Below are 23194 nucleotides of genomic sequence, written 5' to 3'. Positions count from 1 at the left end.
TAGCTTAGAAAAAAGCTCAAAATGTGTCTATTTTTTCAACTGTGCACTCTTTGCACTCCAGTAAGAGGCTTTTGTTAATTAACCAGTGGGTTAAAAAACAAAACAAAACAAAACAACACGAAAAACCAACAAAACACAGTGGTATTTCAATACATCATTTAAATGAAAAAGTTCTGGTCTGAGGCCAAGAGCTTAAGAAGAATGCAATTTGCAAGCTCACTTACTACTATGAATATATATTTCTGCCATTACTCTGCTTATTATTTCAGCTCTGATAGGGCTAACCCTAGCTGAACACTAGACAGGTTGCTATATTGGGACCTCAAGGATAGACATGTGAGTTTCATCTTCTCTTGGTCTACTGGTCTTTGTCCCATCCTTGGCACCTCTGACACACTTCTTAGATAAAATATGGATGTCTGTTATCTCTTCACAGAAATGGGGCTAAATGGCCCCTAGGCTGTCCTAGGCTGTCCTAAGCTTCCAGACACCACAGTGATTTAAACATTGAATTTCTTAAAGCTAGCCTGCAGCATGCTGGTTTTACATGTTACTCTTCAGTGATACAGGACAGATGAAAGTTAACAGATGCCCAAGATGTATATGGGTTTCTAAATACAATTATCCACTACTTCAGTTTGCACAGGAAGGATATAGAACTAGACAAAATAATAAACACACATGCCTCCGTTTCCTTCCCTGATTTTTTTTCCGATGTCAGAACCCTTTTGTCTTTTCTATCTGAACTGCGTGTGATTTGGGGTGGTAGTTGTTCTTTGGATCCTTTTTTGAATATTTGTGAATATCTCTCTATCTCTCTCTTTCTCTCCTCTTTACATAGCCATTTTTCTTCTTCCTTGGCTAATCCTACTTTCAGATAAGCATTACCTTCTCTCCTGCAAAAAGTCCTCAGGTTTGAAATCACTTTTAGTTAAAGGTTGCAAAATGACATCTAATTCCTTTGTTCTGCCTCAGGGAGAAATTCCACTGCTCTGAGCTCCAGCTCCCTGAAAAGAAGTCAGAGAAAACTTACCCTGGCAAGCTTTCGCTATTGCATTGCCCCATTTAGTTTCATTTGAACGAGATTTCCTCAGGTTAATGACTTTCCATTATTAGAGCTGTGTCATCATCCCATTGAATTTCAGCCAAATATGGCAGTAGAAAGACAGCAGTGAAGGTATGCGGCGCTACGTTCACATTGGAGTTTGAAATCTCACATAGAAGCTCCTAATTTAAGTTAGAATTCAGAAGCCCGGCATTGTCCGTCTCCTCTAGTTTGTGATAATTACTCTTAATTTATCTTGTACTTTTTAAAAGCCCTATCTTTAGCACAGCAACAAAGCAGTAAGGCCATCGCCATACCTATCTATTGCTAAACTCAAACTCAGTTACACAGACATGTTGCGGTCTAATTAAACCTGTGGGTACCACGCTCCGGTGCTGATCAGGGATGATACTGAGCTCACGAGCCCAGAACATGGTGGGATGATTCAGCCCAGACCAAATACTTAGCTAATGGTAAGTGCAGTTTGTGTTTGTTTGATCTTTGATAAAGTGTTTCAGATCATTTTTCAATCACACAATGACAACGAGGCCATTCTAAGCGAAACCAGGCACTTTTTGAAATATGAGGTTCTGCAAATCTGGAAAGTAGATTAATTACTTTTGCTTTAGGAGAGGAAGAATACAGCAACGGTAAACTAGTTATGTTTGGGAGGGAGAGGTCAAAAGGGTAAAACAGATAAAGCACTCTTAACGATATTTTCCTGCAAAGTCAATAGAGCATTTTTATATCATGATTCTAATATAACTGCAAGGAAGGGGCATAATCCAAACTACTAGAGACTTCAGAAGGATTTGACACCGTTAAGTGAATGACAATTTTAGTGGTGATGACATTTATTACTTTGGATTTGTAAAGGAACAAAAGTTACTCCAATTATTAATATGACAGTACAGTTTTGTGCACAAATAATCATATGAAATATTGCAAAAACCTCAGTCCAAAAGGGATAAAGCTGCCTTCAAAAGTCAAACAGTTGGGACAGTTTCTGTTGATAGCCTTGTAAAAAAATTGCTGGAGATAATGATGGATGTTTTTCATTTTACCTGTTGCAAATTATCTTACTGAAACACTTTGAGACCCCAGTTGAGATCACAGCACTGAGCTGAAATGACAGTAAAAAACAACTATCACCCCAAAAACATGCAGTTCAAACAGAAAATAGCCTGGAAGGAGAAAGGGAGTCACTCAGTGATGTATGGTAATGAATTCCAACTGTACTTCTCCTCTGACAGGCTACATTCCTTCATTTCTGCTAAACTGAAAAAAAACTCCCTGGTTTATGATGTTTCTTCTTTCAAATATTCTTACAAGTTTTATTTTTACATGTCTTGCTAAATTGTAGCTTTTCAGTGCTAATGAAAAATAAATTATTATTATTGTTGTTATTTCTGGAACGTGCATATTTTTCTTCTCCTTTTCATACTATAAAGAAACCTTAATAGCACAAAAGAAAGTGCAATTATTTTGTGGGAGAGATGAAGGGGACTGTTTTGCAAATGGAAAATATTTTAAATATTACATTTTAAAAACAACAAGGAAAAATGCTATGTAAAAGTTCACTTTTACCCAGGAGCTGTAGAAAAATAGATACATAAAACAGAATAATTAATATTTTAGAGCTTTGTCAATAACAAAATTAAAAAAACCCCAACAATTACATATATTTGTAAAGAATAAAAAACTGGTACTAGTCTCTTATATGCTTTAAGTTATTTTAATTTGAAATTATCTTTGAAATTCATAAAAAAGGCAGAAACAGAAAGAATATACTACCATCTCCTCACTGTGGTAAAACAGGCTTCCTGTGGGGCTGTGCTAGAATAATCTATTTTTTGTGGGGGAAAAAAAAATAGTGATAAAGTGGATCTGCTTTTGAGCAGTAACCAAACCTATCATTTACAAGTCTGTCTGAGTGTATGTGGAGGGAATCTTTCATGTCATATATATCGCATTAATTAAAACTGGTAAATCAATGAGAAAATAAAGCATTTATCCACTTTTCCAGCTATAGCATGTGAAATGTTAAGTGCATACTGGAAACACATCTTGTTTGCTTGTTGGCTTCAGCAGATGTGGTGGACATAAGAAAAACAGAGCAGAAGGATTAGAGACATCTACGCTACCCTCCCCAGGTCTATTCTACTGCTCTCATTAACTGCTCTGTTAAACTGGCTAAAAATGTTTTAGGAGCTTAATGGAAATGACTTTTCATAATTGTTCTTCCCTAAACTTCCTCTTACTTGAAGTCTAAATAATTTGGAATGAGAGGAGATCAGAGGCGAGTCATAGGTTAGGGATTATGAGATTATCAGGGCATCCACGGGAGGGTATAACCCTCAGCAGAACCCCGCAGGGGAGATTCCTCTCTCGCCACTCTGTGTGACCACGCTGAATCCCTTTGGGCTCTCTGCCCCCTGACTGAGCTCAGGCAGTTCTGCAGGTCCCATCAGATGGGGCTGATTTCTGTGGCAATGCCCCAACGCGGTGCATCCACCTGACTACTAAACAAATCACAGCAGTAAACAAACTACATGGGAAACAATATAAACAAAAGCAGGAAGTCCTGCTTTTTTTTTGGGGGGGGGGGGGGGGGGGGGGGGGAGTGTGCAATGGCTATGCCTGTAATGTCAGACTAATTTACATGCTTTTGGACATGACAGAGTCTCATTACATTATCTGTTCCTATACTGTGCAAAAATTAAAAGCTATCTGCTCAGCTTTACTTTGCATACAGCTGCTTGACTGATTAAACTCATAAAATTTACCAACCACACACTATCAGCAATAAAGCAAAACTGGTGAGTCACAGTTCAAAATACCGTGATTTCAAACTCAAATATGGGTCACAAAAACCAGAGGGCGTGGAAAGAATGCTTTCTTATCACAGGCTCTGTCGTTTGCCTCTGCACTGCCTGGTTTTTCCACAGCTCAGCAACACAAGCCTGCCCTAAACGGAGCCTGAGACTGCCCTCCCTGACAAGAGGAGGGTACGAGGCAGGACAGGGGACAGGGCTGAAACATAATCAAGGAGGTGGCTGTGATGAGACTGGGTGGTTCAGGACCTGACCTTCAGCCCAGTCAGGGTATATCTGGTGCAAAGATCCCTGAGCTAGCTTTAAACAAGCTTGCTTGGGTGCAGAATCGGCCGTAATATGGAAATGTAGAGTTCCTTGGGATGTTTACCACTCTAGAACTTAAAAAGAAATTAAAAATTATTTGGAATTCTGAAGTGGAAGATTAAGGCCCTTGACAACACATGCTTGGAACAAGCTATGTGTCCCATCTTGACTGCTAACGGCACTATGTATTATCTTGGATCATGCAATGCAGCAGAACCAGATGGGACGCGTCACCGTAAGTGCATAGCAAAAAGAAAACAAAGGGCCTTGGAAAAGGGGGAGAAAATATGCAGAATCTCACCAGCAACCATAGTTCTGCTTTCTTGCAAAAGCATCAGATGTTGAAATATAAAAGAGAAAAAAAAAGATAGTTATATCTTTACTGTAGAAAGAATAAAAGGTCAGGCAGTCCACAACTATGTAGCTGTATCAACATCATCCAGACTGCAGGATACGCATTCCTTTCACCAATGGCTCATGTCTGCAGAGATTACAGTGCCCAAGGTTCTAGCCTTATCATTATTATCTCTTTACTGCTTATGCATGAGAAAAGTAAACATTTTGCTCCTCTTGCAATTTTATTTACCCCAAGGCATCACTGTGCAGAATGCACTGCAGTCCCCATCCAGCACTGACAGATTTGCAAAGGGTCAAATCCTCCAGAATTTCTTGGGGAAACAAAGCACATTGCCTGCTGGTCTTCTCTTTGCTTTATAGTCACATACTACCTCTTCTGCTCCCTAGTTTTTTCTCGCCTGTTGTTGACCCAGGCTCATGCTCTGCCTTCACAAAGCTGTTACCCTCTCATGGCCATATCTCCTAATACTCTTTATCAGCAACAAACAGGATTTTGCAAGACTCATTCAAACTTTGATAGAAACGATATTAGTTGTCATGCCGGAGTTTAAGGAATTTTCTGCATCAGAGCCAGTCTCTATGGGAGAAGAAGGGAGAATGAGCTTAATTTTTTTGCTATAAATAATTCGATGCTTTTACTCCATTTTCTCTGAACTGCCACATTGTGTTTAGCTTTGTTGTTCAGATTAACTGTATAAAAATAAACCAGTCCTCGATGGATTAATGAAATCAACACACTGAGTGAAATGTACAGACCCAGAGGTAGATTTTTTTTTAAGATGATGGAAGGATTTCCAATGGCTTCTGTTGGCTTCTATTCCGTGCAACATCAGACATTAAAATGCAGGTGGACTGTAAACTCTTTAAGACAGAAATACCCTTCTGCTACATGACTAACACAAACTGCCCATGACCCTCAGGCTTCATTTGGCTTCTGTTTCAAACCAGACCATATGAGTAAGGAGAGGCCTAGACACACACCCAGTCTTAGGATTAGTAACTTAGTCAGAAAACCCTTCAAAGCAAAGGAAGTCTTGCAAAGGCTAAGTATGAAATACCACAGGTGATTTTGCAACTAATTTCTTTATTTTTTAAAGAATAAAACTCTTCAAGCAGGGTGTGTAGATTGCCCATCAGCAGTGAGAAGGGAAGTTATCTGCAATATGCCCTCTATTGCTAGCACAGGGGAAGTCGAGGTGTGTGGGTGAATCTAATTAATCTGTTATGTCATGTGTATATAGGAAAACTAACTGGGTATAAATAACAAACTCATTCATTTTCTTCTTACACCTGCGACTGTTCCATCCATCCACTTAGAACAGCATCTCCTTTCAGTCATGACTTTAGTACACAACAACAGCAGAAGCTGTACTGCAGATCAGTTCCAGATATTTTTCAGCAGTGTCATCTGGTCACCAGTGAAAAAAAGTTTTCTATCATACTCTTGTTTACACTATGCTCAGGATGAACAGGGCTATTCTCTTCCACTCTAAATGGTAGAAAATGCTGGCCAGCTGAACAGTTCTAGTTCCTGCACAGTTCGATTCATCTGAGAGTATTTGCTTTGGGAATTGAGATCCTCGCTCTTTGCATTTGGAAATAATTCTTGAATTTGGGACAGAGCCATCTTTTTCCATATAAAGTCATTCTCTTTATGGGGATCAAAAAGTTATTTCTGCTTGATTCCCACAGGTCAGCTCTGAATTTACATGGGTGATGAGAAAGGATGTGTTATTATGCATAAATGTCTGTACCTATAAGTCTTCATTATAGAGTAGAAACCAGCTGAAAGGTGATATTGTTTCCATTTGAATAAATTACTAATGATTACTCAAAGGAAGTGCAGTGATTTCTGAGGAAGTCATCATTTGACTACATTCTAGAAAGCATCTCTGAAAGTATGTCCAACTATTATCTGTTTTGAATCACATTTTAGAATAAAATCATCAGACAGAGTGTAGTGAGAGCACTCCAGAATACCTGGGGTCCTGCATATGCAGTATATGTATAATGATTTACCCGGTAAATTGTAAGCATGCAATCATTTCTCTGTCATGTAAGGTCAAGTGGCCAAACTAATCCAGCTAGTCTAAGGACCTGTTTTCTGTGATACTGGGCCAGGCACCAGTTATTCACAAAACAGCTGGGGTGGAGAGTTCTCATCTTCTGCATTTCCTCTCTTTTGGTGTCGTACCTGCTCTATGTCCAGCTGTATTTTGAAAGATGCCTGCATATGAGAGATATACACATGATAACAGGATGGGGACAGGACATAGGACTCTGGAGAGAGTACGTGACTCAGCCTGCACAAATGATTTGGCATTATTAACCTAAAGGGCTGTAATTGGTCATTTTTCCAAGTGTCTTCAGCTTTTTTTCCTAACCATATCACAATGTTTCTTAGTTGGATCAGTTTCCAAGCTTGTGACACACTGTGGCCTTGCCCCCGTCTTAGTACATACCTATCTGATTGCACTCAGTATCTTGTTCTTATTTTTATCCTCTTGGAAAAGAAGTCACGTACAGATTTGTACTGACAAAGTACCTGCCTATGCTTTTGCTTGGTAGAAAGTTTCATCCTTAAAATTGTAAATGTAGAGGGATAGTGATGGATTTCATCCATCACTGAAAAGGATCCCCTTTATAAATATAATCTTCGATATTGGAAACAAAAGTGCACGTGGAAAGGAAAATGAAAAACATACTCAACTGACAGAGAAAGGTAATGAGATAGGCAAACTAAGTTTTAAAAAATCTTATTGTCTCTCTCTTTTTTTTCAGATAAGATTTGGGTTGCTCTGAGATCAAGGGTATAGTTATATTCTTAATGATAATATCATGACAAAGTATGGGTAGGCAAATATATCTGATATATCTGATTTATTCAAGATAAATCAGTCCAAGTAAAAGCAAGACTAAGAAAACCAGGATTGTACTATAACAAAGAGCTTGGTTTTGCTAAGATCTGTTAGTATAAATGTGTTATAGAAGTAAGACATAAAATATCACCAGTTGATTGGCTTTTGGTAGCATTTCTGCAACTAAATACATCTACCTATAAAAAGGCAAGTACCTGGCCTGGTCAGTGGAGGGAGATAGGCACTTCTAAAAGATATTCACTGTCCCTTAGGTTAGGTGTCCATCAGAGGCAGTAAGACAATAAAAAAACCCTCTGACATTTGTTAAGGGCTAGTTACCATTAGAAGTTTGATCCTTCGCCATGACAGAAGACTAAGCTCTTTGACTGGTAGTGATGTAGGAGAGAAATTGTGTAGAAGGCAACTAGAGGGAACTGGAAACCAGGGTGTAGCAAAGTAAGCTATGGTCAGCGCCGGGGTTCAAGGCTGTAGGACTGAAGGACTGCAAAGACAGACGGAGGCAGAGCGGGAGCTATCAGTGAAACAGGCACAGGGTGGGCTCCTTTCTGTTGACCTACACCCCACTGACTCTGCTGTGCTAGAGAAAAAATATTTCACTCCAGAGATCTTCATCAGTCTGTTGTTAGCTCCCAGTTTAACTCACAGACTGGGGAAAAAGAAGCATCCAAAGCATCCTCAGCCCGAGACCTTCGGTTAGGAACAGATTCCTCCCACAATTCCTAGCATTAAACTAGCCAAAGATAATTACTCAGTATTGTCCCTTTTTCAAGTAAAATTCAGGCAACTGATCTTAATCAAGACACCTTACGATAACACAAGGAAGCAGAACCATGGGACATCTTCAATAAACTATATAAAACTATTTGCATAATTGTAGCCCTGACAAAAATTGATATGAATATACCTTACTGAATATGTATTTCCGAGTGTTTCCAATGCATTTCTTCTAATGGATGTTTTTCTCAGGCCTCTACCCTTGTTGAAGCCTTACTAAAGACATTTGTACAGTCTAATTTTAAAAGCTTTTAAGTTTTCTTCTTCCGTGGGGAACAACTTCTTCATCCATAATCCAACTCACTTGCTTCAGCTGGGTTGATGGTGAGTGCACAAAGCAAAACCCTTACAGCCTTCGTGGAGGCTCAGTAAGAAACCTGCATCTTCTCTCCATAGGCACTTCCAAGCCAGTGCTAGGTCCTGCTACTCAACCTAACATGTTTTCCTGTAGGGGCTTTTTGAAACCACTCTGCAAAATACCTTTTTTTTTTTAAAAAAAAAGCTGCTTTTCAAAACAAAAACAAAGTGGAGAGGACTGCTTAAAAGTTAATGTAAGCCATTATTTCCACATTTTTGCAGAGACCAGCCATTTCCTCAGAAGTGGAGTCCTGCAATTTCCTCAAGCTTCGACCCTCCTTCCTCTGGGGCAACAGTTTCCCCTGTGGAAAAATCCATCATTAGGCTGAATTTCACCATCAGGTGAAATTTGGTGAAATTTGATTCTCCAAATCCAATCCCTAAGGAAATAATTTAGAAGTGAGTGAAAAAGTGCAGATAGAGATGAGCCCAAATTGCTGAAAAAGTCACTTCATCCCATACATGCAATCCCCTTTCCTTTGTATCTCAGTTTGTATGGATTTATACTCTTGTGCCCTTGTGGAGTCAAAGTCCTGCTGCCAATGCAACTCATTAGCTCACCCCTAACACAGCCATTCTCAAGGAAATGGTAGGACAAATGTCTGGGAGAGGATGGTCTTAGTCTTCTCTCCACGACATGCTATGGCTGATCCTTCCCTGTACCCCACTCCCTCTTCTTTCAGCTGCTGAGCTGACAATTCCTGCATACTAGCTCTAAAGCTAAATATTCAGTGTAGTTGGAGGAGAAAAAAATGAGCTTGTCTGTATCAGAGGGAAGGAAAGAATATAAATTGAGTCCTATCAGCTGTACAAAAAATAACCCCAACAGCAATTAACAACAGTCCCCCCGCAAAGTAACAGCTGAGGGGGCTTCAGGCTGACTGACCCAGTCAGATGCCTTGCTTTATCAATAAACTACATTATCTCTGCCTTGATTATTTCCACTACGGAGGGTATCTGCAAGGTGATCAAGACCCAAGTGACTTAATAAGATCACAAAGAGATACAGCTGAAAATTGGTTTCTGACAGGTTTACGTCCACAGCTGATGCATCTTTTAAGGGTTTGATATTTTTGCAGACAAGTCTAAGGAGAAACATATGCTGTGCCTTATCGCGTGCAGAGTCTAGGGTGGTGCAGGGGAGACGCGGAGGGGGAGGTGGCATTGATTCGAAGCACGGAAGCCCCTTCTTGTCACTCAGTCTCAAGAGCTTCTTAGTGCCTTGTTAAATACGCTGATAAATGCATATCTCAGTGAATCTCCAGGAGGATTACTTCATGTTAGGAGATTTTATTTTACAGATTGCCCTCTAGACAAGAGAAATCTGATTTCTGAACCTACACAAAAGGCTCGCTGTGCTTTGTGGGTGTATTGATCTGGCAGCGCTACAGCAGCTGTGAGCTCAAATGTCTGTGCTGCCGGCATAATCAGAAACATGCTACATGCAGGATGCAGCAAGCTTCAAGAGCTTAACAAGCCAGATAGGGGGCCTGTCAATTCCTTTCAGGGCTAACAGCAGGGTAAAGAAGCAGTATATATGGGGAACTATCAAAGCTATTGCAACAAAAAAGGGATGAGGAAATGACTAAAGAAAATTTAAAACCACAAGAAAATCACTGAACGATGCAAAGTATCAGCGTATTCGCCGACCGTACAGATATGTTAGCTTTACAGTACTCACGCAAATCAATATGCAGCCCAATTACAGTCTGAAAACCAAAAACCTCCTTTCAAAATGTCTGGGTGATATCATTGTACTTTGTTTACCTTTCTCATATTTTCCAGCAGTCACGAAGCCCTCCTGTGTTGAGCAAAGCTTTCTATGGTAGGAAAGAATCTGCTCTGTTATTCTTAATGTTTTTCAAGCATTTTTCATCATAATGCAACATCATATTTCTGGCTTGTGGATACGTTTATATATTATTTTTATCTTGATTTCAGTACATATGTGTTTTCTCCTAATGGCTTTCTGGTGAATGTATGAGCTGACTTTCCACAGTTTGCATCTTGATGCAATACGTGTACCTGACATTTTCCGAAATGACGGGTTTTGTTCAGGCAGTAACACAGTGCACAAAAGAAAGGTAATACTGGTGGTTTATAACATGTGGACTTGGCTTTGAGGTTAGTAAGTAAGTCATTAACATATGGTATATTCTTGCAAATGCTCACACACAGAGCGCCTTCAGGCGTGCGAGGAAGCACAATGAACTGGTAGCACTTCCTCTGCATGACTTTGCAGAATACCTCTCAGTTTTCTTTTTCCAGAGACACACCATGGAGATAGAGGCTGAAAATCTGTCTGTTCTGGTCAGAGTTAATGCTGCTGGAACGATGAAGTGTGCTTTTGTTTGCTCCCTATGCTTGTTTTTTTCTGAATCATGTAAAAAGCACAGTAATCTCAGTTCTGCTTTCTCTTCTAGTATGTCAGTTCTCTAAGTGTTCACTAAGCATGCTTTGTTAGGTAGCTACCCTCACTACACTTTCATAACTCTCAGAATCAATCAGGCTTTTAAAAAAGCTTTTGTTTGTCTTTGTTTCATGTAGTTAAACATAGAAACTAATTTAATAATTTTAAATTAATGAAAAGGAAAGTTCAGAGGAGAATGAAATTTAAACAGAGAGTGGGAGCAAGTGGCCCTGACCACAGTGGTAACATCTGGAAACCAACAATTATCTCTCTTGGTAGCTGTGCAATTACTACTGAAAGTATCATCTACTAGTGCAAATCCTCAGTAATGCATCACTTTGTTCTGATGGCTGGGTCATAGAAAGCATCCATTAACAGGAATACTGGATCTTATTCATCCAGGAGCACCAAGATGAATCAGACCTAACTCTGTACTAGAAATACATCATTCCACTATCTTTGCTTTGGTAATTAAGAATTTAGAAAATATAGATGTATTAAGCAATTCAGAAAGATAGATATAGTCACCACACAGCGAAATAAACCATTCGCATATTTATGGAATAGCCTACCTTCACTGTGAAAGATAGATATGAGTCATTTTAAATGTATTTTCAAGCCTTAGGTGTCAAATTTTGGTTGTCAGCCACAGAGCTCTTTTGAGCTAACAGAGCCTTGTCCAGTAAACTGCAGAGCCCACAAAGCCAAGTCACCTTTCTGTTCTCTAGTTATTCAGCTGGAAAATATGGCCACTATTAAAGACTCATTCTTTAATGGGTAAGACATGGGTAAGGCAGAGGGCTCCTGAGCTCCAGAAGTCCTTGCTCAGGAACCAACATATTTGGAACTAATTCAGACAGCCCTGAACATGCCAAGTGTGCCTTCGCTTTGCTTCCTTTCCACCTCAGAAGTTAGATATAACAATATGACTTCTTCCAACCGAAAGCTAGAGAAGGGTGGCAAAGCCACGGAATTTCTTCATACCTTTGATATCAGAGAACTCACAACCTAGGGCAGGTAGGGTTTTCCTCCAAAGAGGAACCCGTATGCCTTCATCAAGTCAGTATGGAAGTCGGTCACTTTGTTCAGGAGGACTGCTTCATGAGACATCAAAAATCCAGGTGGACTTGATCTCAGTCCAAGTTCTACTTCACTTCTGCTAATGGAAAAGCAGCATTAGCTACAGAAAAAAACTTTTCTTGTTTTATGTAGTCTCACTCATGCCCATACTACATCTAGATTTTGGTCAGAGACAATGGATGCAACCTTTCTTATTGCAAAAGTATATGAAACATCAGTTCAGGGTCAGGCATGGTTGGGCTGCTGATGGGCAGATAAACTATGCTGCAGTCTCTCCTGTCTCATGAGACCGAGTACAAGTAGCACTAGGCAGAGCTAACGCAGGGATGGCTCCAGCCCTCCAGCTTTTTCCACTTCCCTCTGATAAGCCTGAACCAATGCAATTGTATGACCTACCTATTTACTTAACACACTGTTACATCCGTCTCTTCTCCTTTTTTATTCCTCTCACTGCCTTTCATCTCTCACTACGTGTTGAAATCACTAGGTTATTGAGAGAAGGATTGATATTTATTTTGTGTTTATAACATCTAGTACTGTGTGGTGTTAAATGGCATCTGTAAGCACTTTCAAAAAACAAGCAAGTAATATAATGCCTTTTGAGCAATTACTGTGGCAATGTTAATACGTTTTTGCCCCATTGAACAAAATTATGCTTACAGAGCAAATGCAATTCACTCTGTAACGTGAATGGCGGTAAATCAAAGTAAGAGGAGATGAATGTTTCGACTTGACTAGTCTTAGTGACTCAAAACAACTTAAGTCTGCTCAGCTTTCAGTACAGTTGCTGGATATTGTTCATGTTGCTTTCTACCTCTTCTCTGGGTTTCTCTTACTACTGAAATACCACTGATCCCAGTGCAGCCTGTAACAATGAAGGCTCAGTTGCACTCTACTGACATGGAGACTCTGCTTGTGGATTAAAACATATAACCTGATTAACCTTAATAACAGCAATTCTTTATGTATAAGAAGTGCTTTAAAGATCTGACCTAGATCTGGAACTCAGCTCTAATATTTAAGGAAGCAGTGGGTAAGCCATTTTAAATCTTAAAATCACTGAGATCTTTCAAATCATTGGGAAATGCAATGCCCTTGTCCTAGATAATAACTTAATAAAAGAATTGGGATTTTTTTTTTTTTTTCAATTTGATACTATCAGGAAAAAGTTGTATTCGGGACAATGTAAACTGGGAAAATCCACAGGCTAGGCCAATTTGTGGGGCTTAACTTCACATCTGTGAAGACAGGTGTGACAAGAGACTGTCTTTAGATTAAAACACAGGTTTGACACCCATATTGTGTGATGCTTCAAGCAATTAGATCTAAAACATCACATGAGAGAACACAGTGACTGGATCCATTTATGACAATGGCTACAAATATCTAAAGAGAATAAAAGAGATTGATGAAGAAACTTCTCTATTTTGCTATGACTATTCCAAAATACATAAATGTGGAGGCAGTAAAAAGGATTTATCTAATGATATTTTCTTTAAGTGATATCCTTAGCACCTACATTCAATAGAATAAAGTGACTGTCCACTAAACCTGCTCTAAATCTTGTTCTGCAGTGATCTCTAAAAACGTACCCTAAAAGTATGGTCTGTAGTCATCACCCTTTTAAATGACAGACATTCACAGAGAGAAGGCAAATGCAGGATATTGCTTTATTTCTTCTTTATTCTTTCCCTAGACCAGGCAAAGCACTTCTAAAAGGAAAAGGTAAAAATATTTATTTGATTCACTAGGTTTTAAATGGTTTTCCAGGAGAACAGTTTCCAATTACTATTCTCTATTTGTAGAAATGGGACTGTCATTCAGTGGTTGCCTGTGATTTTGATTGAAACTCCACTAGTGACCAGGAAATAAAAGACTTCTAGGGAAAACACTGATATCCTGGGCTAGCCAGTTGCCCTGCAGACCCTGTGTTAGTTTTGTATCTGGCTGTTGTTATCCAGGCTTTTTTTGTTCAGATCTCAGCATCTGTTATGTCCCAGCACAAACACACATTAAACTCTTCCTCCTAGAATATTTAAGTAAAGACTCTTGCCTTCCAGAGCTTTCTCAACATTGCAGCTCAGACACATACAAAATACCAGACAAAGCTGAAGATTGTGCACTTAAGTCTTTGATAGTTTTTATCAAGGCCTTCCAGGTCAGCAGAATTCAGAGCTTCGTTTTCTTTGCCAAATTTAGGATCTGGTCACAATGACGTATAACCAATTACCACTCATCAGCTAAGTCATACCTTTTAGGTAGTGGCAGTTGATATGAATGGAATTAATCTAAGTTCTGTCCCTTGGGTATTATCCCTGAAGACTTCGGTGAGAACTTGACAGACCCATTAGTTAACAGGGCACTCATGGCTTCTTAATATCATTTTGGCTTATTAATTAATGAACCATGTAAATCATGTTCAATATAGTGATGAGGTAGCCTCAAATCAAATCAGTATGGAGGTCAAGGAAGGAAGGTGAATAAGCTCCAGGGTTTTGCCGCCTTTGGTTTTATATGCTTTTTCTTTTCTCTTGACATACCTGACTATTTCATACAGCCAGCATGCAAATAGCATGAATCTCTCCTCACCTCAGAGAACAGCTAAGAATGACCCCTGGAACAGCCTGCAGAAGTAGCATTATCAGAAATTACCTTTTTCTTCTTTCCAGATAGCAAAGGATTCATTGTGTGTCTGATCACTTGGTCTTGGAGGGGATGCAACGAGAAGAAAATTTTCTCCATGTGCTATTTGCTCAGCCTAGGGCTGACAACCTAAAAAAACATGAAGTTGGACACATTGTGCTCTGAAGTCATGCAAAAAAAAAAAAAAAAGGTAATAAGCACATCGATCTCAGATGGGAATAGCATTCCCATGTGTTGCAGGGGACTCAAAGCTAGCAGATCTTCCAGGGCATGCCACTAGTGAGCAAGAGACTCCCTCCCCCGACCTAAGACAGAAACTAAAAAATAATCCCTAGGGGAAAAAAAAAGGAAAAATTAAGAAGTAAAGATTATGATTTATGAGACAAATTATAACAAAGGCTGCTAGGGTTATCACGAGTACAGCACAAGAAGCCATGTGGAGCTCTGAAGGGGTCACCTGGTTGAGGGGAGCTCTGAGGAGGGTCTGTCCTCTGTCCCACTGCCGCAGGAGGGGTGCAAGGGGAAGGCAGCACCACTGCACGGGAGGCTGCGAGCTCCCAAAAAGTTGCCTGCCCTAGAGGCTGCCCGCATCCTGGCTCTCCTTTACACTGCAAAATTTCTTCTGGTTAGAACAGGCTGTGAAGCCAAAAAGAGGACCTTACAGGAGTACACAAAGTGGGAGCGTCTTCACCACTCCCAGGCAAAGGTAAGCCATAGTGGAAAGAAGCAGGCTCGCAGGCTGTTGTTGTGTCAATATTTGTTTTCCCTGAATGCATCATCTAATAAATATTTTCCTGGAGTCCGGCTGTTGCTGAGTTTTGTCTGGACACCCCCAGAGCACACAAGTGCAGGTGCTGAGCGTGACTCACGCCTGCCGACGTGATCCCTGTCAGCAGCAGGAAACTGCAGCGCAGGCCGAGGGAGGGAGGATCACATCACTGCATCCTGTGTGAGCGATTGATATCTCCAGCAAGGCCATAAACCCCAGGGAGCTCAGAGCATACCCGAGATATCATTAGCTAGGATAGCCTATATGTAATGAAAGCTTGTCTCTTTAGATCTCAAGCCATTCACAGGGCTATTTAACCAGCATAAAAAAATCTCCATTTTTCTTTTTTTTTTTTTTTGAAAGCAGAGGTGATTGAATAACTATAACTGGAATGGTAGCAAAAACACTGAGTTCTTATACTGTCTTTGCCAACTTGTGTGACTGACAGCATGTCATTTCACTTTTTTTGTCTCAGTTCTCTACTAGTATATGAGAATAACAATAGTCCAAGTGGTTTTGAGAGACTAAATTCATTAATACTCTAAGCCAAAGCCCATTGAATTCAATGGAAAAATTCTCAATTACCTTGAAGGGCTTCAGGCCAGACCTTGCTTATTCAGCATTATAAGAAGCATTTGAAAACCCTTTAAATAGTGCCATATGTGAGCAAAGGTATTGGTTATTACAGGACTGAGGAACAAACTTTTCAACTGATACAAGTATGCATGAATAATACCTTTTCACAGTCTCATTTTTAGTTTTCTTTGCTCCTGAAAAAACCCCACAATATAATACAAATAATGTCAATACTAACAATTGTCTTCAATACTCTATCAGACAAAGCATTTATTCTGTTAACCACAGACTCCTTTTAATTTGCAAAAAATGCAGATCTGGACAATAGCTGTCACTCTTTACCAGTTTATGGTCAGTCTTTGTAAACCTTTGTGTCAGGTTTCAGTTGATTGACAACTTGTGGGCCAGAATCCCACAAACAGGTTTTAAAGCTCCAAGACAGCCTTAATTTTCTCTAATAAGATTAGATCATAGAATCATCATAGAATGGTTTGGGTTGGAAGGGACCTCAAAGATCATCTAGTTCCAACCCCCCTGCCATGGGCAGGGACACCCTCCACTAGACCACGTTGCCCAAAGCCCCATCCAACCTGGCCTTGAACACTTCCACAGAGGGGGCTGCCACAACCTCTCTGGGCAACCTGTGCCAGTGCCTCACCACCCTCACAGTGAAGAATTTTTTCCTAATATCTAATCTAAATCAACCCTCCTTCAGCTTAAGGCCATTACCCCTTGTCAGGTCAGTACACATCCTTGTGAACAGTCCCTCTCCAAACTGCCCTATGAATAGAAAGCCATCGTTTCTATGGTCTATCTACTGTTATGCTCTACAGGGACTGACAAACCTTTCTGAAGCTCTGGACTGAGGTCAGTAATCTTGCAGGTCTGTGGAGAGCCTTTACGGTCAAAAGGATCAATGTGATGTCAAGGTCAAGGTCTTTACTGCATCCAGGTCACTTGGTACAGAAGCTCAGAAACGAACTGACATGCAACAGACGGAAAGCACCAGTGTTGGCAGGGATGATGATGTTTAACCCTACTCTGTTCAGGCAAAAGTAGGAAAAACTCACAGACTAGGCAGTTCATGTTGAATAAAACAGAGGAGAAGGGAGAAAGGTGCCATTTTGAAAGCACTTGGAAATGACTGGCATTAAAATCCTGGGCTATGTGATATTTCTTATGTGAAATCATTTTTGGATAAAAAAAAAAATTACAATTGGTGACGCTAAACTCATTTAGATACAATCAAATTATTCACTTAGGGTACAGACCACAATGAAAAAATTAAGTCAAATGTTTCAGTGTTTTCCACAAAAAGGTGTCCTGTTTCTTCAGTATGTAATAACTTTGTGGTAAACTTTACTTCATTGTTATTAGAAATTTTCAAAATCTGCTTGGAAAGATTTTAAAACATCAGAACAAAGCACTTTCTGTTGAAGTGAAACATATTATTCAGAACAGCTTGCTTGTCCCTCTGCATTTTCAAAATGATCCACAATTAGAAAACAAAAGAAAAACCATCGTTCATCCAGTCCTAATAAAATAATTGCTTAACACAGTTGTGCTGCAGGGTTCGGAGTCCCCAGCAGTTACAGCGTATAAAAAGAGAGAAAGTGGGAAAGATAAGGTTGCAGGGGAACTCTAACCCAATAACCCAAACATTTTGCAGGCAGTAAACGCTAAAGTATTATCATAGTAATTGACATCACAAACGCTCCAAGCTAAATATATTGATTGCCAAGGTCAGCATTTTAGGCAGCAATGGCAGACGTCCTCATCCATTAGCCCTGAAATATTGATTTCAGTCAGGAAAATAGAAGTCAGAAAAAGGAAAATACTTGAGCAATAAAATGATCTTTCTCTCTCTTTGTCTTCCAGACGTGGGAACAGACACTCTGTCAGCACTTACAGGGTTGCTGAAGACTGGCATGGATTTCCCATTTCTCAGCCTATTCAACGTGCATTTGTATTCAAAATGGCTACAAAAAGACCACTTCAAATGTAGAAACCAGAAAACAGACAAGGGCATAGCTTTGGCTTTATCTTGCTTGATAGAGCAGGAAGTAGCTGAAAACTGCAAGTTCCCTTCTTAATACCATTAGAGAAGATACAAAGACGGTGCTTTGTAAATGAAACCTGGTAGTTCCAAATGCTTCATTATATAGCAAACACCAACCATTAAGAAAGTATCCCAAGGCTAGAAACTTTCTTTAAAATTGCTTTCTTAGTGATTATTGCCTCAGCTTTTAAAGTTGTATTCCTTAAAATGAAAAACAATGTGATTAAACACAATGAACTAGATTTTGTAAACCTGGACAGAAGTGAAAATTTTTCCCAACCACTTAAACAATTCACAGCATGTATTTTTTTAAGACAGAAATAATTGTCTCTACCCTCTTTGGCTATGTGTGTGACTAAACGTTGTTCAATGCTAAGCCCTGTCACTGGGCATGTTGTAAAAATATCCTTTATGATGATAACTATAATTATTTTCTAAATCCATATCTAGAAGGCAAAGGTAAGCATGAGTCTCAGAATAACTGACTCTCCAGGAGTATGATCATTTTTTTTCCTTTAATAACATTCCTTGTTCCCTGCTAGAAATAACTTTGTGCTTTTTTTTTTTTTTTTTCCCTGTTACACAGCAAATTTTCAGGAGGAATGTAGTAAGGCTAGAATGGAGCCTCAGCAAACCGATTGCTATATGAATATGGGTTTAGTGGCCAAAGGCAGACAGACAAAGTACACTATCTGCATTTGAACAAATAGCTGGCATCTGCACGAACAAAACCATGCGGCAAGAGCTGCAGAAGCCATAACTACAGCAAGCAGCTCACAAATGAAAGGTGATGGTTATAACCCAGGAAACTTGGAACACATAACAAAATAGAGCATGGCTGGAAGCAAAATTGCTGCTTTTCCATTTGAGGGTATGGTAAGAAAAGGTAGCATATTAAGTGGTTATATAAAGTAACACTGAGCTTGACATGACTATTTTTGGTCCCAGCATTAATGTCTGTGAACTATCTGTTGGGACCAGAACAATATACACATTACATGTTTTCTTTTTACTCTAATCCAGTCACAAAATTAGTCCTGCTTCAACATGCTTGTGTACCATTGCATTACAGCTTGGAAACATTCATTGTAAAGGGAGGAGGTAGTAAGTCTTACATTTATGTTGTCTCTTTCTTCCTCTAAGTTTCCATTATATATTAGCAGGCTACACATGTACAATGCAGCTATAGCTACTTCCTACAGAAGAATGCAACAGGTCAGTATGACCACAACATGGGCAGCAGCAGAGGGAGGAAATTTTTTGCCAAGAACACCAGGAAAAAGTACCATGGGAACCATTAGGTTTACACAGAGAAAAAACACATTGTTAATGTGAATGACCAATGCAATAAAACACTGAAACATATTCCTTTATCAGTTTATTCCCTTGGGAAAGTGGAGGAGTGAAGCCACTCACTTAGACTTGTATAAGCAATTCTTGGGCTCCCAATCTATCCTAATCTATCCTAAGAACTTACTTATTTAGAGAGAAAGAGGGAGGGAAGGTGGGAAGGGGGGACAGAGGGAGAAGTAGAGAGGAAATTACTAAATCCTTTTTTTTTTTTTTTTTTCCAGAGGTCATCAAGCTTGAAGAAATTGAAGATGCTGTCTACAAGGATGGGTACAAGCAGCTCAGTGTCTACTCTACCTGTGCTCCAAAGCAGCCGGGTGCAGGGCAGGAACAGTCTGTGCAGTCTTAACGCCTACAGGTGTAGCTGCTTTAGAGCAGAGATGGAAAACCCACACAACTGCACTCATTTATGTGCCAAGGTCCAGATGCAGCTGGTAGCGAGTTGGTAGCGATGCCTGGTGCACAAGTGTAGCTCCAGCAGGAGAGTGAGGGAAGCTCTGCCTTCAAGGAGAAGGCTTTGGCCTGGGCCATGAGCATAGCAACCAGACTGAGATAGCTTTATTTCATCCTTAGTCAAAGCCAGAGCTCATGTGCTGTCCCTGGAGACCAGTGCTCACATCATCAGAATCTCATCTGAACAGGAGGAAAATTAATGGGACCTTTAATATCAACAGTCTTTAGGACAGACTTTTCCATAGAAAAGATGTTTTTCTCTGGTCCCTAGTATTCAGAGTCTATCCACTGATTCTCAGCAGTGAGACAACTACTGACTGCTCTGGCTAAAAATGAGCCTCACCCATGGAATAGTGCTGGTTTTTCAAAACTGATTTTTAAGAAGGAATTTGAAAATCAAGAGGAACAGATCAATAATTAAAGTGGGATGGCTACCTTACAACACTCATCCCTAACATGAGCAAACAAAAAGGACTAAAAGAAATCTGGCCAACTGCTATAGCTGGCCTACATGTTAAATCAAAAGAGAAGCCTCTCAATACATAATACTACAGTGATTTGTATTATTATTATTATTATTATTATTATGTAATCTCTATTAGGTATTGATTTTCAGCACAACTGGCAGGACTCGGTATGAAGGGGTCAGGACTGCTGCTTGTTCAGAGGGTCAGCAGTTCCTGGCTTCCCTTCTTTCCAATGCTCTTAGATGAGACAAAGCTATCCAAAGTTATTGTTGTTTCCACTTTTATCCTGTCTATCACGGGCCAAATAATCCTTTGAAAATCATCCAATCTGCTCCCACACCAGTGTTACAGCAGACACTCAGATGACTTCACTTATACTTTCCAAATGTATGTTTTCATAAAGAAGAGAAAAATTTCATCCTCTGTACAGAAATTCAAATTACCAACAGACAGAAACTAGCCTCCCTCTTTTACTAATTTATCTGTCAAACATCAGGTTTAGCAGTTCAGCTCAGGTGGAAAAAAATCTTACAAGACAATACACAAGTTCTTCTTTGACTTCAGAAAAACTTTAAGAAAAATTTTTACCACTTCCCATTTCTGAAAGAGTCAGTCTAGATAAACAACATAACCATCTGCAGTATTTGCAAGTGAGACAAGTGACAAATTAAACATTTAATGCCTTTAAACTGGAGCAATTTCCTTCAAGAGGAGAGAACATTCACTTCCCTAGAGCAATTGGCTTAAACAAAAAGCTCAACTTTATCAATCTTATAAATTTATTCTATCTCTGACTGCAAGGTAACTAGAATTAGTGGAGCCCATAGCCTAATTTCATCAGGTCCATATTAAACCAACCTTTCAAAGACAGAAATATAAAAAATTGATTAATTTTGTGCACATCACAGCAGGCTGAAAATCCCAGAAATCTTGTCTCTACTATCCACCGGAGTCCTGTCTGGAGGAAGTCTCACAGAAGCTTACAGCTGTTTTGCTGTCTTACTCTCATGTCCTGCTCTAAACCAAATGCTATCCAACAATCTAAAACTCTTTTGTACATAAAAAGAAATAGGAAACATTTATCTGAAGCAGAGTGAATGACAAATATTGAAACTGAACTAATTAAAATCTAATATGCAATCTATGTAGTTGCAGGTTGGTCCACTCTTGACATGGACTAACATCATTTGAGAAAGATTCCTGTGGAGACTCAAGGACACTTGAGGAATAAGCAAGTAGTGGAGAACGAGCTGTGCAGAAAGCACTCCTAGTAACCACAGATTTAGCTCTTTAGAGATACAAATAAGAGAACAAAATATTCTAGGCTGGGCTCCTGCCTGCTAAAAGAGACATATTTTTGGTCGGTTCTTGCAAAGAGCTAGATTTTGATGTTAGCACTCGTGTGTAACACATCCTCTATAAGTGTTAGGAAATGTCTGGGTCTTTCTGACAGTCATTATGGACATTGACCTCTCATTTCTGGTTTAGAAAAATGCTAAGCACATATTGAAAAAATAACGCATATAATTTGGGAAATAAACCAACATTTTTTCAGACATACCATAACTGCAAATCCAAACCCATTTATACCAGTTACTATATAGACATGGATACTGATTCCTAAACTGTCATGCCCTAGACCAGACTCGGTTGAGGCTAAAGAGACTACATTAATACATAAGGAAAGGTTAACCTAAATCTTTTAAAGAATCAGCTCACACTGTGACAGCACCTAAAGAACAATCTAATCATAACCATGCTGTTATTCGCAGAAAACAGACAGCCTTTCCTGCCATCAAACATGAAAAAAACTCTGTAGATGCGGCATTAGCTGTGCAAAATTGTCATCTATCAGCCAGCTCCAGGAGCAACTGAACACTGAGTACTCTGGTCTAGTACCACTTTCACAGATAAAACAGAACGGGACTTGGAAAAAACAAACAAACAAACAAACAGAAAAGGTACTTGAAGCGTCAGAAGACAATTCATATCTAGCCACAGGAATTTCTCTGCTGACCCCCTCAGACCAACCTAAATAACTTATTTCCACCAGTATAATGTCACTGCACATCAAACACACTACGGTTGCAGGAACTAGGCCAGTTCCTTCCGCATTGCCCTTTTGCGCCAATCCCGTTATCTATCCCGCAGATCAGGTCTCTAGTGCAGGAGATGAGTATTTCTGCATTACCACGCGCCTATCTCCACCCTCCCTGACAAACTGGAATCTCACAGTCTCTGGGAGTACTTATGTTTGCTAATCCATTCTGGATTGCCTCTCTTTTGTTTCACACCTAAATATGATACACCCGTGGAAACTGGATTAGTAGGAAAACACCTTTTGTAAAGGAATTCAGTAATTCTGATCTTTAATCCTTAGAAAAAGAGAAAGCCACAGAAACAAAGACATAGATTATATTCTATTAGGGGTTTTATGGTGAAATATTCATCTATAAATTTATGTTTTCTCATGTCAAATTTATAAAAAACAGCAATTAATATTTTGCTAGGTACTGAACTATAGAGACTTGCACAGAAACATTGTGAAAATGTGATATGTCCCCACGTAAAAATCGTGATAGCTTGTGTGACACATTAGGAAGATATTTTAATACCAACAATATAAGGTATAGTTCATGAGCCAGCATCTATCTGGGTAAGTGGAATGACACTCTATGATTTATTGGCTCTTAGGTTGGACTTCAACCCAGCTGACTAGCAATCAAATAACTACACTGTTATTTTTGGTGACTGTACTATGTTATATTGATATTGCAAAAAAAAAAAAAACAAAACACACCATGCCAAAATAACCAGCAGTTAATACAGTATGTT

At 39.5% G+C, this 23194-nt stretch overlaps 2 long non-coding RNA genes across 4 annotated transcripts in view; one reads left to right on the top strand and one right to left on the bottom strand.

Annotated features, from left to right (window-relative positions):
* The window catches only part of LOC142605182 (uncharacterized), a 75460-nt gene that overhangs the window by 47992 nt on the left and 4274 nt on the right, over positions 1–23194 (bottom strand). The window lies entirely within an intron of this gene.
* On the top strand, positions 1243–22744 carry LOC142605177 (uncharacterized). Of its 3 annotated transcripts, none has more exons than XR_012838911.1 (2): positions 1243–1518; positions 16914–22744. It is a non-coding gene; the product is annotated as an uncharacterized LOC142605177 (long non-coding RNA). The 3 variants fall into 3 exon arrangements; XR_012838909.1 differs by having other exon boundaries at positions 16864–22744; XR_012838910.1 differs by lacking the exon at positions 1243–1518 and adding an exon at positions 3785–4420 and having other exon boundaries at positions 16864–22744.

This window comes from Balearica regulorum, chromosome 1 (genome assembly GCF_011004875.1).
Source record: "Balearica regulorum gibbericeps isolate bBalReg1 chromosome 1, bBalReg1.pri, whole genome shotgun sequence".
In the NCBI taxonomy this organism is placed as follows: domain Eukaryota; kingdom Metazoa; phylum Chordata; class Aves; order Gruiformes; family Gruidae; genus Balearica; species Balearica regulorum.
This window is presented reverse-complemented; position numbering and strand designations above follow the sequence as displayed.